This window comes from Lepidochelys kempii, chromosome 10, assembly GCF_965140285.1.
Source record: "Lepidochelys kempii isolate rLepKem1 chromosome 10, rLepKem1.hap1, whole genome shotgun sequence".
NCBI classification, from domain to species: Eukaryota; Metazoa; Chordata; order Testudines; family Cheloniidae; genus Lepidochelys; species Lepidochelys kempii.
Window position 1 is genome coordinate 28,575,741 of NC_136389.1, and position 17,440 is coordinate 28,593,180.

General features: G+C 39.4%; 1 protein-coding gene across 12 annotated transcripts in view; it reads right to left on the bottom strand.

The window, feature by feature from the left end:
- RBFOX1 (RNA binding fox-1 homolog 1) overlaps window positions 1-17,440 on the bottom strand; it is a 2,430,619-nt gene that overhangs the window by 1,189,161 nt on the left and 1,224,018 nt on the right. The window lies entirely within an intron of this gene.

The following is a 17,440-nucleotide window of genomic DNA, read 5'->3' on the forward strand; positions in this document are numbered from 1 at the left end:
TTTCTACTGATTTTCCATATGGATTTTGATTGTATTGAGACACCATTATTAAAAATTATTAAAAATCATATACATTAGGTGTTTGGTGAGCACTAAGAGAGGTTGTGTCCTTGCCTTTGTACTGTATACTATGTAATTAGTACATTGCTAAATAAACATATACTACTTAAATAGTAAACTGTGTGCAATCTCTCAAGCAACAAAAAGCATCAATCACAAAGAAAGTGTTATGCAGCAAAACAAGAGAAAATACAGAATATCAAACTTTTTTTAAATACCTTAATCCGTAATAAGATTAAAACCATTCATGACTCTAGCTAAATACATTAAAGTAAACAAAATAAGCAACCTAAAGCTCAATTTGCTTATCTCACTAAGGCCTCAGTTGTGCACATTTTTCCACATGGGCAAACTCCTTGCTACCCGGCAGCTGGGAAGGTGCATCCCAGCATGGGTAGAAAGACATACACTAACTCTGCTCGAGCTAGCACGCTAAAAATAGCAGTGGGGCTGTGGCATCATGAACTGCAGCTCAGGCTAGCTGCTGGAGAACAATCCTGCCTGGCCCTCTGGCTATGTAATGAGGTGGCTAGCCTGTGCTGCCCTTGCTGCTTTGGGCCACACTGTAATTTTTAGCATGCTAGCTCAAGCACAGCTAGTGTGTGTCTGTCTACCTACGCTGCTGTGTAGACATACCCTTAGTGTGGTCACGCATATCTTCCACTATGTTAACAACAATACAAAGGCAATTCGGCTTTTGTTGGCTACTAACTACATTAGCATTGATGATTATATCAGATTTAATAGAGAGATCTAAGGAAAAAATATGTTAACAAAGGATTAGTATGCAAAAAAAAAAAAAAGTCCTTCAGTCCTTTTGCTGTAAATAAGCACCCTTGAAATCAGGGATAGCCCTCTAAATGTACTACACTTTCGGAGCAGTTCAGCCTCAACATGTGGGAGAAAGCCAATAGTAAACATCATAGCATCCTGTGTATCGTTTTCTTTTTCCTTAACTTGTAACTTTTCCAGGTAAAACTGAAATGCGTGAATCTCATTTTAACAGGAATGATTTTGTTTCACTGACTGTACAGGTCGTTAAGGCTGCCACTATAAAAGGTGAAGTGGCAGAAAATAAATTGTTATCCCAAAACAAAATATCCAGCCAGACAACATACCCAGTTTTACAGTGAAATAAGTTGCAGTTGTTCAGGGGAAAGGAGAGTGTTTGCTAGCTATAATACATAACGTAAATCCTCCAGTACTTAATACCTATTCAGGAAAAACCTGCACAGAAGCCAATAGAAATTGTACGTAAGTGAATCCTGAGTGTAGGATTTGGCCCATGGTGTACTCATGTACAGATGGAAAGCAAGTGATTGATAAACATATACAACATACAATAATAAAGATAAACTGTATGGCTATGGGATACTAATCTTATCCTCATTGATTCCCATAAATCAATTCCTTAATCTCTGCATTTATGGGACCCAATGAGGATAAGCATAATTTCCCAGGGCCATCATGTCATATATTTACACTGCATATTATTTACAATACAGGATTATTGCTTTGGTTGTTCATTTTTATCCTTTTTATAGTTAAGTATTACAAATATTTAAATTTCATATGATTTTCTCCTGATCCCCTATAGTTGGTTTATTAGTATCTGTAATAGTTACCTTGGAAACCAATGCAGGACCAATTTCAATTAGTTGGGGTGGAATTTCACGCATTATGGTGCATGTGTGAGAGAAATGCAGACATTAAGGAAATTCTTGGAAATACTTTTGTTGTTGTTGTTTAATATGCAGATATTATATTAAATGCCAAGAACAGAGTTGTTTAACCAGATAAGGGGCTTAGTCCTATTTCAGTTGTTTCTAGCAGCATAACTCCTAAACATGAAATGAAGGTCAGTGTTCAGAGTTAGATGAGCACATTTGAAAGCAAGTATTTCTAAGAATTTAAATATGCTTAGTTTGACTTACCTGAACTATGGTAAAATGTGATTGTTGTGACTGGAGACACCCACACAAGCATGAGTTTGTCCTCCCTATACATTAATACAATTCTTCATAGCTATAAATCTACTGCAGCTTGAAGTGAAACAGGACCAAAATACCCAACCCTACAGTGGCATCTGCAGAGGCTCCTAAATACTTCCTTTAGCCATAGTCTAAACCCAGGATATTACCATTTTTGTGCTATGGAGCTATTGCTGTTCTGTCCTGTAGAAACAGGTATGGGATGGGATTCAAGAGGCCTGGAAATACTATGAGGTTTACCTCACAGTGTTTCCTTGAAATCTTTCCCTAAAAGAGGAAGAGTGTGGGGTGCATTCCTGCTCAACCCCATCCAACTCTGTCAACAACACAACTCCATTAGGAGCCACACTGCTGCCATTGGACAGGTAAACAATTGTGCTAAACTCTTTCAGGGAATGACATGAAGATGCAGGGCAGAGTTAAATGACTTGAAGGGAAAATGAAGAACCATAGTATGTAGTTACAGTTGTGTGCTCCCTTTGGCTCAGAGAACTGGAGGGGAACATTTAACCCTATCCTTTGCTTGTCTTTGTTTCCTTGAATGTGAGGTGGTGACTATCAGAAAATGTTATGATTCTGATCTGTCTCAATAAGCACCTGCAAAGGTTTATTGGACTTTTAATCTCTACCTTATTCAAAATATCCACACTTTTTTAGATATGCAAAATTGGGATGGAATTCAAGATCAGACTCCTGTGACATTTCTAGATTTCCAGCTTCTAGTGAAGCCAAAAATACCAGAGTGTCTTCCGGAATATTTAAAAATTCCAGCTTCCAGTACGAAGTGGAACCAGAAAACAAAGACATGTGAAGATATACAATAATGAGAAAAGAAAATTACCTGGTAGTTTTTGACCTTTTAGAAAAAGAGCTCTGTTTGATTTTTTTTTTTTTTTTTTAAATCCTGAACCTGTCTGCCTAAGCCTACATTCAGATTAATTTTTTGTTAAATTCTTTTTGGAATCTTCACTAAAATTATTTATTTTTTCCTCTCCATATTTTATTTTTTTTAAATATAGCAGATCATTTAATTATTGATGTTGGCTTAGGGTTCCATTTCTATCCCAAGAAAACATTAACAGGCCTGTGATTGTGTGCTGATCCCTCAATTCTGAATTCAGGGTAGGATAGGAAGGTTAGATTTTAAGAACCCTATAGATCCATCCAGGTTTGATCACAGGTAGAAGAGCACTTTCAGAACTTTGCTCAAAAGACCCTGATGCAGTACCTCCTTGATTAAGCATGAAGTTGTTTATGATAAAACCAATAATTTACCTGATTTGTCCACTACTTTGTGTCACATCACTTTGATCACACAGGTGTTTAATATTCAGAAAGAGCAGCTGGATGGGACTGCATGGATTTCCACTTCATCTACATCATATTTTTGATTAGGTAATGCAGAGCTTCTTTGGCTGAGTGCAGTGAAGATGCTTTCAGAGCTTCTCACAAATCAAACATTGTATGAGTTACAGTCCAAAGAGGGGTAAAAAGAGACTTAGAAGCAAGAACAAGTAAGTATAATTTGCAGATATCTAAGGGGGACATAATAACAATGACATGAATAAGCATAATGAGATGTTAACAAAAAGGCACTGTCAGTAATGATACCCTTAGATAAATGGCAAATGTACTTGCTTGAACTCTATCATTACTACTTCAATCACAGCCATACTTAAACTTTGGGGAACTAATTTCATTTATAAATTCTGCTGCTGCACATCAATTATTAGCAGCATTGCTGCCTATTAGGTTTAGAACTACTGTGCTAGAGGGTAGCTGATTGTCTGATATAACCTGCAATAAGAAGAGAGTTCCAAACCACTTTAAATGTCAAAGAAATGCAACAGTAAGGGGATATAGCTACTGTTTTTGTCAGCTATTTTGTTACCCTTTCTAAGATGTGCAACCCTATTTGCTTTTACCTGAACGCATCACTGCCCCTTTCCATTATCCCATCAATCTAACTAGTCTACATGAATGCTAAGAGACCATCCTGCAGACCAAGGGATGCAGCAAACTACTTGAGCCTTTCTTCAGAGAGAACTGGGAGAACAGTTCTGAGAGAACAGGTTATGAACATAATGTTAAAGTTAGTTCCTTTAGAATAATGTTAAGGAATTGAAATTGGTCCCTCATTTCAAGGGCAATAATGGTTCCTTGATCTTATCGAAATTAAACAAAAATCAGTTCTTTAAATATAGTCCTTTGCCTTCAGGGAAAAGCTCAAGTCTTTTCCACTCCTCCTCCCGTCCACTCTACTACCTAACTTGTCTTCCACTCATTTGCAGCATCCCCAGTAAAGCCTAGGTTATCCAGGACAATGAGAAGCAGGAGATAAGTGTCTGATATCCTTGGTGGTGGCCCTAGTTCCTAGGGCTTCCTAAAAAGCCCGACAGGAGAGAGAGACTTTTGTAGTGCCCTGGATGTCAGTCAACCCAGAGCTGCCTATTCTTTGTTTTTTACTGCCAAATGAGCCCCAGTTTAAAGACCTTCTCCTCCCTGACTGGCAATCCCAGAAGTTTCTCTGAAACAGATCTTATTTTCTCCTTGACTACCTTAGTGTGCGGTTTGCAAGTTATTGAACGTAAAGTATAAATATTGGAACACTGTAAGAGATGAAAATTCCTGAATCATAAGAATTTTTCTCTCTCACCATATTCCAACCTGTATACTGTAAACTTGCTTGGATTGAGCCAGAAACTTAACATTAGTTTTAAGCAGGCTTTTTATGTTTGATTTTTAAGTGGCACATATAACCGTCTCTGAGCTGTTACATTTTTTGTCTTTTCAGTTTTTGCTTCCAGGCACCTCTGTTCCATTCCTCACTACTGGGCAACAGTACGGGTTTAGGGAACTTGGAGGACACTTGATGAAACTCTGGAAAATAGGCACAGCAAGTGTAACTTTATGTTATAGTCTAAAGTGGAGGTATCTAAGACCAGGAATCAGCAGTTCATCCCTAAAAGAAAAGGAGTACTTGTGGCACCTAAGAGACTAACCAATTTATTTGAGCATAAGCTTTCGTGAGCTACAGCTCACTTCATTGGATGCATACTGTGGAAACTGCAGAAGACATTATATACACAGAGACCATGAAACAATATCTCCTCCCACCCCACTCTCCTGCTGGTAATAGCTGGTAATAGCTCAGGCATTGGAACCCTGACAGCAGGATTGTCTGGCTATGTAGACTCCCTCCTCAGGCCCTACGCTACCAGCACTCCCAGCTACCTTCGAGACACCACTGACTTCCTGAGGAAACTACAATCCATCGGTGATCTTCCTGATAACACCATCCTGGCCACTATGGATGTAGAAGCCCCCTACACCAACATTCCACACAAAGATGGACTACAAGCCGTCAAGAACACTATCCCCGATAATGTCACGGCTAACCTGGTGGCTGAACTTTGTGACTTTGTCCTTACCCATAACTATTTTACATTTGGGGACAATGTATACCTTCAGATCAGCGGCACTGCTATGGGTACCCGCATGGCCCCACAGTATGCCAACATTTTTATGGCTGATTTAGAACAACGCTTCCTCAGCTCTCGTCCCCTAACGCCCCTACTCTACTTGCACTATATTGATGACATCTTCATCGTCTGGACCCATGGAAAAGAAGCCCTTGAGGAATTCCACCACGATTTCAACAATTTCCATCCCACCATCAACCTCAGCCTGGTCCAGTCCACACAAGAGATCCACTTCCTGGACACTACAGTGCTAATAAACAATGGTCACATAAACACCATCCTATACCGGAAACCTACTGACTGCTATTCCTACCTACATGCCTCCAGCTTTCACCCTGACCACACCACATGATCCATCATCTACAGCCAAGCTCTGCGATACAACCGCATTTGCTCCAACCCCTCAGACAGAGACAAACACCAAAAAGATCTCTATCAAGCATTCTTACAACTACAATACCCACCTGCGGAAGTGAAGAAACAGATTGATAGAGCCAGAAGAGTTCCCAGAAGTCACCTACTACAGGACAGGCCTAACAAAGAAAATAACAGAACACCACTAGCCGTCACCTTCAGCCCCCAACTAAAACCCCTCTAACGCATTATTAAGGATCTACAACCTATCCTGAACGATGACCCAACACTCTCACAAATCCTGGGAGACAGGCCAGTCCTTGCCTACAGACAGCCCCCCAATCTAAAGCAAATACTCACCAACAACCACATACCACACAACAGAACCACTAACCCAGGAACCTATCCTTGCAACAAAGCCTGTTGCCAACTGTGCCCACATATCTATTCAGGGGACACCATCACAGGGCCTAATAACATCAGCCACACTATCAGAGGCTCGTTCACCTGCACATCCACCAATGTGATATATGCCATCATGTGCCAGCAATGCCCCTCTGCCATGTACATTGGTCAAACTGGACAGTCTCTACGTAAAAGAATAAATGGACACAAATCAGATGTCAAGAATTATAACATTCATAAACCAGTCGGAGAACACTTCAATCTCTCTGGTCACGCAATTACAGACATGAAGGTCGCTATCTTACAACAAAAAAACTTCAAATCCAGACTCCAGCGAGAAACTGCTGAATTGGAATTCATTTGCAAATTTTATACTATTAATTTAGGCTTAAATAGAGACTGGGAGTGGCTAAGTCATTATGCAAGATAGCCTATTTCCCCTTGTTTTTTCCTCCCCCCCCCCCCCCCCCCCAGACGTTCTGGTTAAACTTGGATTTATGCTGGAAATGGCCCACCTTGATTATCAGACACATTGTAAAGAGAGTGGTCACTTTGGATGGGCTATTACCAGCAGGAGAGTGAGTTTGTGTGTGTGGTTTTTTTTTGCGGGGGGGGGGGGGGGGCGGAGGGTGAGAATACCTGGATTTGTGCTGGAAATGGCCCAACTTGATTATCATACACATTGTAAGGAGAGAGATCACTTTAGATAAGCTATTACCAGCAGGAGAGTGGGGTGGGAGGAGGTATTGTTTCATGGTCTCTGTGTATATATAATGTCTTCTGCAGTTTCCACAGTATGCATCCGATGAAGTGAGCTGTAGCTCACGAAAGCTTATGCTCAAATAAATTGATTAGTCTCTAAGGTGCCACAAGTACTCCTTTTCTCTTTGCGAATACAAACTAACACAGCTGTTACTCTGAAACAGTTCATCCCTATTTAGCAAAACACTTAAACACCTGCTTAACTTCAAGTATGTGTTTAAATGCTTTGTTGAATATGGATGGATTTATGCACAGGCTTAATGTTTACCTTAACTGTGTCCTAACACTTCAGATTACTACCCACAAATAGAAATAGAATATTTATGTTACTAGTGTCTGACACTGAATTGTTCCCACACTGTTGAATCCACTGTTTTAGTCATGTTACCTTTGAACAACACCTGGCATTGCTAAGGGCATATATGTCACAGAAAAACATTAAATTCTAATTCTAGAATGTTTCTTAGTTGTTCCATATTTTTAAAGAGTCCTTCTTCCCCATTCGGCACTGTTCCCTGTTCAAAACTGATACTATATGGTCATGCATAAAACATTTAAAGTTATATACTAGCTAATAGCTAAGCATTATTTTATAATGTTTTTTTCCTTGACTCACATGTGTTATCAGTTACAACTCTCAGGGTCATCAAAAAATGATCCTTGGTATTTTTCTGATGTTTGCCTGAATTGTGTTATACATATTTGAAAGATATGGGTAATGGCATAATTCCTTTAAAATGCAATAATTAAATAAATAAAATACAATAAAATAAATCTGGCTTTAATAACTGATTAATAACTGAAATGGCTTATGAAATAGCAAAAGACTGCGGGAAATTTCAAATTGCAAATTAAGACATGGTTTAACCTTTCGGCCCATTTTTTGATTTAGCTATGTAGAACATTTTCTTGGGAATTAACATGAATAAGTTGAACTATACATGGTTAACATCTGCTTATTATTATAAAAGTAGTGGGTAACAGTTCCACTATACCAATGTCATATATCTATGAGGATTCCATCTTTTCTGAATGGTTTATTACAAGCCATTAAAACTCAAATTTGGGTAAAAAGTGGCATACACATTCTCAGACTGAAGGCAAATCTATTTACAAAATACAAAACAAAAGCTAAAAACACTACATCTAAAAATTGGTGATGGAGTACATATGACTATAAACTCATTATGTTATGCATAACCACATCAGAAGAACAACTGATTAAAACTGGAAAAACCAGTGGGTTGTATTCAAAGGCGTAGGATGGGGCTTCCCTCAATCCCCATTTTTTGCAATTAAAAACAGCATTTCTATTAATTATTTATTCATTTTCAAATGTAAATTAATGTTTCTGGTGTTAATCACTAAATTATTATATTCATAGGAAATCTGCATTTACGTAGATAATAGCACATTTAAATATTTATGAAATGTGGCTTATCTGTAAGCATAAAATCCAGTAATTAGCACTAGAACTATAAATTATAATTCCAAAGTAAATAAATAATTAATAGGAACGCAATTTGTTTGTTAAAAATCAAAAATGAAAAATATTTGCTAATTATCCCATTGTGTCAAATACAAATAGACAGAATTCACTCTGTGCTGCACTAGGCATTATAGATTAAATGTTGAAAATGTTCTGAAAAATTATTACAATTCAGAATTTTCAAACTGAAAAAAATATTTACTGTAAAGTCTTCACCATAATTTCGGCAGGTTTTTACAAGTAAATATTGACTCTGACAACAAAAAACTGGAAGACAAACTGCCTGTGGGTAAAAAGAAAAGGAGTACTTGTGGCACCTTAGAGACTAACCAATTTATTTGAGCATAAGCTTTCGTGAGCTACAGCTCACTTCATCGGATGCATACTGTGGAAAGTGTAGAAGATTTTTTTATATACACAAAAGATCTTCTACACTTTCCACAGTATGCATCCGATGAAGTGAGCAGTAGCTCACGAAAGCTTATACTCAAATAAATTGGTTAGTCTCTAAGGTGCCACAAGTACTCCTTTTCTTTTTGCGAATACAGACTAACACGGCTGTTACTCTGAAACCTGCCTGTGGGTAGTAATCTTAATGGTTTAGGACCCAATTAAGGAAACATTAAATCTGTGCCTAAATCCATCCCTATTCAACAAAGCATTTAAACACATACTTGAAGTTAAGCAGGTGTTTTAAGTCTTTTGCTAAATAGGGATGGACTATTGATTCCTGGTCCTAGATACCTCCACTTCAGACTATGATATAAAGTGACACTTCCTGCGCCTATTTTCCAGAGTTTCATCAAGTTCCCTCCAAGTTCCCTAAACCTGTACTGGTTTCAGAGTAGTAGCCGTGTTAGTCTGTATCCGCAAAAAGAAAAGGAGTACTTGTGGCACCTTAGAGACTAACAAATTTATTTGAGCATAAGCTTTCGTGAGCTACAGCATGAAGTGAGCTGTAGCTCACGAAAGCTTATGCTCAAATAAATTTGTTAGTCTCTAAGGTGCCACAAGTACTCCTTTTCTAAACCTCTACTGTCGCCCTCTAGTGAGGAATGGAACAGAGGTGACTGGAAGCAAAAACTGAAAAGACAAAAAATATAAGATTTCAGATATGTTTATATGTGCCACTTAAAAATCAAACATAAAATGCCTACTTTAAACTAAGGTTAAATTTCTGGCTTAATCCAAACTAAGTTACTAAAAATTCATGTTAAAGCGGTCTCTCTCTCTTTAAATGACTTCATTGTAGCTCATGTGCCACCAGTCATTTTTCCTGAGATTCCCTGAAATACCTCAGCACACTGGAACGTGGAAAAGAAGGAATGACAGCCTATTGCAATAGGTTTTACAACCTATGCACACTGGTTTTTGAGGGCAGGACTGAACTCTTGAGATTTTTAAATCAAAATATTCACTAGAACACACCTATCTGCAAGGACAAGATTGACATTTCACATGAAAGAATCGTGAACACTACAAGATGTACAGGAAACTAAATAGAGCTTGTATTTGATAACCTTTTATTATCTTACATATATGCTCAGTATATTTACTCCACTATGACAGGTTTCAGAGTAGCAGCCGTGTTAGTCTGTATCCGCAAAAAGAAAAGGAGGACTTGTGGCACCTTAGAGACTAACAAATTTGTTTGAGCATAAGTTTTCGAGAGCTACAGCTCACTTCATCGGATGCATAAATTGGTTAGTCTCTAAGGTGCCACAAGTCCTCCTTTTCTTTTTACTCCACTATGTGTCTCAAGCTAGCATTCTGCATCTTAAGCAACGATTCAATAGAAACTTACCTTTATTTCAACTACATCTGGTACATTCGTGTGATCACATATTTTAACACTGTACTTCTTTACATTTCTTGTTAAAATATCTCATGAGGTTTTTTTTAATCTCGCTTATGGCAACCACAGATTCTAAAACTGGAAGACATTAAAACATTTAATGTTTTTCAGCTTTTTCCATTTGAAAAACACTGTTATTTCAGCCATAGGAAAAAAAATTATATATTTCGGAGAGTAAAACTGAGCTGGTCTATTAGCAGTGAATTGTTAATAATACTAGTTGTTAGTGATTTAATGTTAATACTTTATTTATGAATAATCAGTACCACTTCACATTAAAACAGGGCCCATAGCTTTCTGTCGTTAAATAGTATTTAACTTAGTCTGTGGAATTCCCTCCCTCTAATGCCACACATAGCATGGGATATAGCTAATCTTTGGGAATGGCTTTGCTCGGGGAGAGAAAGCAGTAAAAGGAACAGGTAAACAGCAGGGCTGGAAAGCAATGGAACCTGTAGTATAAGCTTAGCTAAGTGAAAATTATCAAATGTTGTGCACATAAAATCTGGTATGATGTGCTCAAGCATCCTGAGGAGTAAGCTGGGGGTGGATACACATGGAATTTTTAAAAGGAGGCTTTACTGATGAACATCTGCTAATATCGCCTCTTTTTGTTTTGTTACCCTGTGGCTCCAAGTTGTTAAGCAACTCAAGTGGAAGCTCCCTAAACTAATCTTTGGTTTAAAAAACATCTAAACGTAGCTGGGGTTGGGAAAAGGAAGAAGTGGCTGCCATCTGAACTCAGGTACAGGATCTCACAGGACGCTGCCTAGTGATCTTCAGAATTAAATGTATTTCGAGCCAAGTAGTGGTATGGGGCGTTAAGAAGGGAAGTGAGTAACTGAGAGAATCTTATAACTGTTTGCCAATTAAACTGAAAAGGTGGGAGAATACTTGCAATAGACTTTTCAGGTTGTATCATGCGTAAGCACTGAACAGTGATGAGCTATTTCAGAGAAAGGTCTGTGACACAATCCAATGAAACAGTTTACAAGGTAGACTTAGTGGTTCAATTGCCCCACAAATACAGTAACTGGAAGTACTGAATTTTTCTTCTTGCGAGATGTAAAAATTACATACTGAATTTAGTATAGTTGGAAGGTTCCCCTTTGTCACTCTAGAGACAGAAGCTTATTTATGAATAAATAAGAGGTAGAGCATTGACAGTAGCAATGGCAAGCTTCTCCACACTAATATACCAATGGGATTCATCCCTTTACAGGAGTGACCACCTTTAGGGATGAAACATTGTTCATTCAGTTCTTTTGCCTCTCTTTGATACTACCATTACAATGGTGCCAATTGAAACTAGTGACCAAAACATCACAGGCAATGTCTAGCTTCAGTTCTCTCCTTCAGATCTGGCAGATTATCAGTTGAAGTGAATTTAATTTACTCTTATGTTCCAAACGTTAAAGGTAAACCATTCCAGAGTAAAACAAAATGTTACACTTTGCCCCATTTACTAAACTTTACAGTTGTAATCTACAAGTACCTATACTTTTATTGACAGGTTTCAGAGTAACAGCCGTGTTAGTCTGTATTCGCAAAAAGAAAAGGAGTACTTGTGGCACCTTAGAGACTAAGGCTGTAGCTCACGAAAGCTTATGCTCAAACAAATTGGTTAGTCTCTAAGGTGCCACAAGTACTCCTTTTCTTTATACTTTTATTGTTCTCTTTAGTATTCATTTTTCTTCTGTTGTATTCCTTCTTGTACAGGCTAAAAGAGGAAGGAGGCACTTTGCAAAACATGTAATGGCATAACTGTGGCAAGATACTGTCTTCTGGTGTCCGTGCCTTGTCATGGCGGGACAGCTTGCATACTCTAATGATCCCCAGAGTCTGTGTTGCCGGGAGCTTTTTGCTCCTGGTAGATTCAACCATGCCGGATTGGTCTGTGGGGGAGGGGCCAGAGAAAACAGACACCCTGGTCCTCCAAGTTGCGGATTAGGCACAGGACTAACAACCCTGTCCCGTAAAGAAAAACAAAATATGTTATGGAAACAGCATAGAGAAATCGACCATTACTCTGTGTGATGGCCTTCAGGAGTCAATGACACATATGACTGCCAGTAGTGAAAGCCGAAAGGAAGCCATTGGTATGAAGACTGAAGTGCTCAACACCAAGACAAAACACAAACTTGGTTTTTGGTCTGTATGGACAATGTACGGAACAGGGACGCTAGCTCAGATCACAGCAGAGATGAGATGCCACAGCTTACACATCCTGGCTGTCAGTGAGAACAGATAGACAGGATTAGGAAGATTAACAGCCTCAGGAGAAACTTTGCTGTTTTCTGGACAGGATGATGGACAACACCATGAGGGTGTGGCCATCCTTTTGAAGAAGGGAATGGAGCATTCCCTGCTTCAATGGAAATCCATCAGCAGCAGACTTATGAGAGCCATACTGAAAGGGAAACATAATATCATCACCCTGATTCAGTGCTATGCTTTGACAAATGACAGTGATGAAGAAGTAAAGGATACATTCTACTTTACACTACAAGCAGAGTTAGAGAGAGTGCCACGCCACAACCTATTGTCATGGGAGACCTGAATGCCAAGGTCAGTAAGGACAACACAAACAATGACAGAGCAATGGGAAGACATGGGTGTGGCACCATGAATGAAAACGGAGAAAGACTAGTTGATTTCTGTAATATGAATGACTTAGTCATCAAAGGAACCCGATTTGAACATTGTGAAATTTACAAGCTGACATGGTGTTCTCCAAATGGCAGAGAAAAGAACCAGATTGACCATATCATGATCAATGGCAAATGGCAACGCTCACTGACAGATGTGAAAGTGAGAAGGGGGGCAGATGTTAACAGCGATCACCACCTTGTGACAGCCTCCATCAAGCTAAAACTGAGGAGTGTGGGTCCACCAAACAAGGGACATAGATGTTATGATACTGACAAGCTAAAGTCCCTTGAAATACAGAAAGCCTTCATTCTGCATTAAAGAACAGGATTCAAGCACTTGCAGACCTTGATGAAAAGGAGGGGAATGCAGATGAGGAGATCAACAAGAAGTGGGACAAAGTAACAGCAATTTATAAACAGAGCAGTGAAGTCTGTCTAGGCTACAGGCAGAAGAGAAGGAAAAAGGGGATTACACCCAGCACATGGATCACTATAGAAACCAGACAAGCCCTGAAGAAAAAAAGTTTTAGACAAAAAATCCCAGAAGTTAAAGGACAAATACCACGAGCAGTATAGCAAGGCACACCAAGAGGTCAAACGCCTTGTGAGAGCAGACAAACAGCATTATATTGATAATCTGGCAACATGAACAGAGGATGCAGCTGCTCGTCATGAACAAGGAACCATCTACAAAATGATGAGGCTTATCAGTGGTAAATGGCAGACACCAACAAACAGTCTCATCAGGAGCAAACAAGGACACCTACTAACAACCAAAAAAGAACAAGAAATGCGCTGGACAGAACATTTCAAAGAATTGCTGAATAGGGAGCCATCTAAAGAGAAAGCAAATATCCAGGAGGCAGAAGAATTTCTTGTTATCAACACAGAAACCCAACTAAGGAAGAGACCATTCAAGCCATCAAATCCTTAAAAAATGGGAAAGCTCCTGGTAAGGATAACTTGAATGCAGAATTGTTCAAGGTAAATTCTAAACTAGCAGCATATATCCTGGCCCCTCTATTTACATCAATCTGGGAAAGGGGAAAAGTGCCAGATGAGTGGACCAATGGGGTTATAGTGAAGATGCCAAAGAAAGGAACTCTCAGTGATTGTAAAACTGGAGTGGTATCACACTTTTATCTGCGCCAAGAAAAGTATTGTGTAAGATCATAGTCCTGCGTATATCAGATACCCAACACCATATACACGAAAAAACAACTCGACTCAACGCATTCAGCCAACAAATTGGACTGAAAACAATCACAATAAGACAGATATCATGACCATTAATATTGTCTCACCATGACCAGTATGGATAGAGGATTATGTTCTCACCAATTTAGAAACATTCACATCACTTGGGCAGCACCATCAGCCGGGATGGTGCAACAAGATAGGACATCTGGAACAAAATCAATAAAGCCAGGAACATCTTCAGGAGCTTAAATACACTCTGGAAATCATAAAATACAACACCAAAACCAAACTCAAGATTTATCAGAGCTGCATACTTTCAACACTACTTTATAGTGCAGAATGCTGGGGAATGAGAAAATATGACATGTCCAAACTGTCTTCATTCCATACAACCTACCTTGGAAAAGTCCTCCGTATCTTTTGGCCCAGAATAATCTCAAACCAAGACCTATTGACATAGTGCAGCCAAGAGAAGCTGAGCACCATCATTGCCAGGAGGTGTTGGGGATGGATCGGTCATATGCTTTGGATGGAAACTGATTCCATCACCAGAGTAGCAATAAGATGGGCACCTGAAGGCAAACAAAAACGAGGCCACCTGAAAAAGAACATGGCAAAGAGCTGTGGAAGCTGAGCTGAAAAACATGGGGCACAGCTGGGGAACAATTGAAAGACTTGCCAGAAACAGACAGGAGTGTAGGAGTTCATCACTACCCTAAACACCAGAGGAATAACAGGAACAAAATGATGATGTAGCAATATACAAATTACATATGGATCACGTGGTCACACAGATATAGCATGGCTACAATTTATAGGCAGTTGTCTGGCTATGCCAAAAGAAGGACAGGAAACATTTGACATGGGTTTAATCAGGCTGCAACTTTATTATTAGATGTCTGGGACTATCCGGCAGATAACAGTGTATAGTGTAGGTAACCCCCATGTTTATTCCATAAGTACCCAGGGGGATTTTACCTGCTTCCCCTCTTTTTCCATCCAGGTCCCTCTAGCAAATCCATTGCCGGGAGCTTACCATCCACCCGCGCCTCGTAGGAGGGTTAAGGTGGGCTATAAGAAAGGGGGGTTGGCTCCCTGCCATACCAATCATAGGAGTCCCCAACCACCCCCCATTCGTTCCTTTAATAAACATCTATTTTAAGTCCTTTTCCAAGCCATTTATCCAGTCACTGTATACCTTTCCTGTGGGGTCCCTGCACTGGACATCCACCCTACACTTAAATAATGAGTTGCACCATATAGCCTACTGCCCGTCATGCCCAACTGCACCCAAGCCAATATGGTGGTAAGGGAAAAATTCCTTCCCAGCCCTCCTAAAGAAAGAGATGGGTAGCCTAATGCCCACAGGAGGTGTTGATCAAATCTGGTATTTTATCACCTAAAAGGAAGGGAGGGTGGGTCCTGCCTCAGCCTTGGTCTGTGTAAAAAAGATGCTCCCGGCACCACGCTGCTCCTTTTCAAACCCTGCATTCCAAGGGGATGAGTCAGTGACCACTCTGCCCCTTTTGCAGCAGTTTTCATCTCCCCCCACCACTCAGCCATAAAGCACTGTTCCCTTCACTTGGCCAGACCAGCCAAAAAAAAAAACCCTGCTTAAAGGTGCAGGGCAGTCATTTCCCTCCCACAGCAGGAGACTACAGAAACTGGGGCTATCCTTTTTGGTTTTGATGAGTATAAGAGGAGATGTAGGAGAGGCAGAGCAGCTGAGAAAATGATAGCACAATGCAAACCCATAGCTTTTAGAGAAAAACCTGAGTACTGCAGAATGTATTAAGAATATTTTGTAAGTTTACTTTTAATATTCAGGTGTAAAAGTGTATGTTTCGGCTTCCACCCAACCCATAATATGAATATTTTTGGGCTCCCCTGAAAAGGTCTGCAATTTCTTAAATGAAACAGCCCCTATGGATGACTATGTGATATATCTAGGGTGTTATACTTCTGAATCCAGCAGTGGACACAGACACAGAACCAGAAGGAGCTGATAGAAAAACAGCTCTTTGCTGTGCTCGCTTTATTGTTCTTGCAGCAGAACTGAAAGCAACACGAAAATGAGGCTTTGCACTGGGGACGGAGAGTGCTCACGCATTTAAAAGTACAGGACGTCACATACGGGAACATCTAACTTTGGACAATGGAGGCCAAAAATTAGTGGAATGCTAGAGCAGTGTTTCTGGGGAACATTTCTACTGAATACCCTACTCCCACAGGAAACAAAAATGTGTAAAAATGTCATACATGGATAAATACAAACAAATGTATAATTATAGTGCCAGCAATAAGGTTTTTGACTATATGACCCAGATAGGGTTTTGTTTGTTTTACTTTAAGCTATTTGTTTCAATCACATTTCAATGAGCATTTATCATATTGGGTCAGATCCTCAGCTCTTGCAAGTCAGTGTATCTCCATCAACTTAAGTGGAGAGACACTGATTGACACTAGCTGAGAATTTGACCCATAATATAGGGCCAGTCTGATTTACTGTTGCAAGTGGAAAAATAATAAGAACCTTTTCCCGTTTGATATTCAGTTGGTCACTGCTATTATTCAAGCCCATCAGAATCATTTTAAACAGGAAAGAAACAAAATTTACAAATCCATACAGAAAAAAATGGAGAAACAAGGCTTCAACAAAGTGTTATGCAAAATCAGAAGGATGACAGAAAAGCAGAACCAGTAAGCAAATTGGATAAACATCCTCCATAATAAAGATCAATTCTCCATTATATTGAGAGAGTCAAACTACATCTGTGTGAAGCTGTCTTTAATAAGGCAGATAATTAATTATAGTAATAGAAGGACTTGTTCTCCAGAGTTAAAATATCCTCATCTATGAACATAGCTAATCAGATGGGTAATGATGTAGCACTTCTTAGCTGCAATACTACCTAAAGCATCTGTATAATCTGGCTTTCATGTGTACTTTCCATGAACAAGCACAGCCAAAACAAACAACCTAAAACTCATTCCAAGAAGGAAGACAAAGCGTAGTAGTAGTACACAGACAGTCAGGGCCAACCAAGCAAAAACATATTTCTTCCAAATCCCAGCCACATCTTGTATGCAGCTGCGAACATGTTTCAGTGACAATTAAACTATAGGGACGTTCTTTGAAAAAAGGAATTTTGGCTAGAAGACCAGACGTATTCCATTGGTGGTGGTAGTTC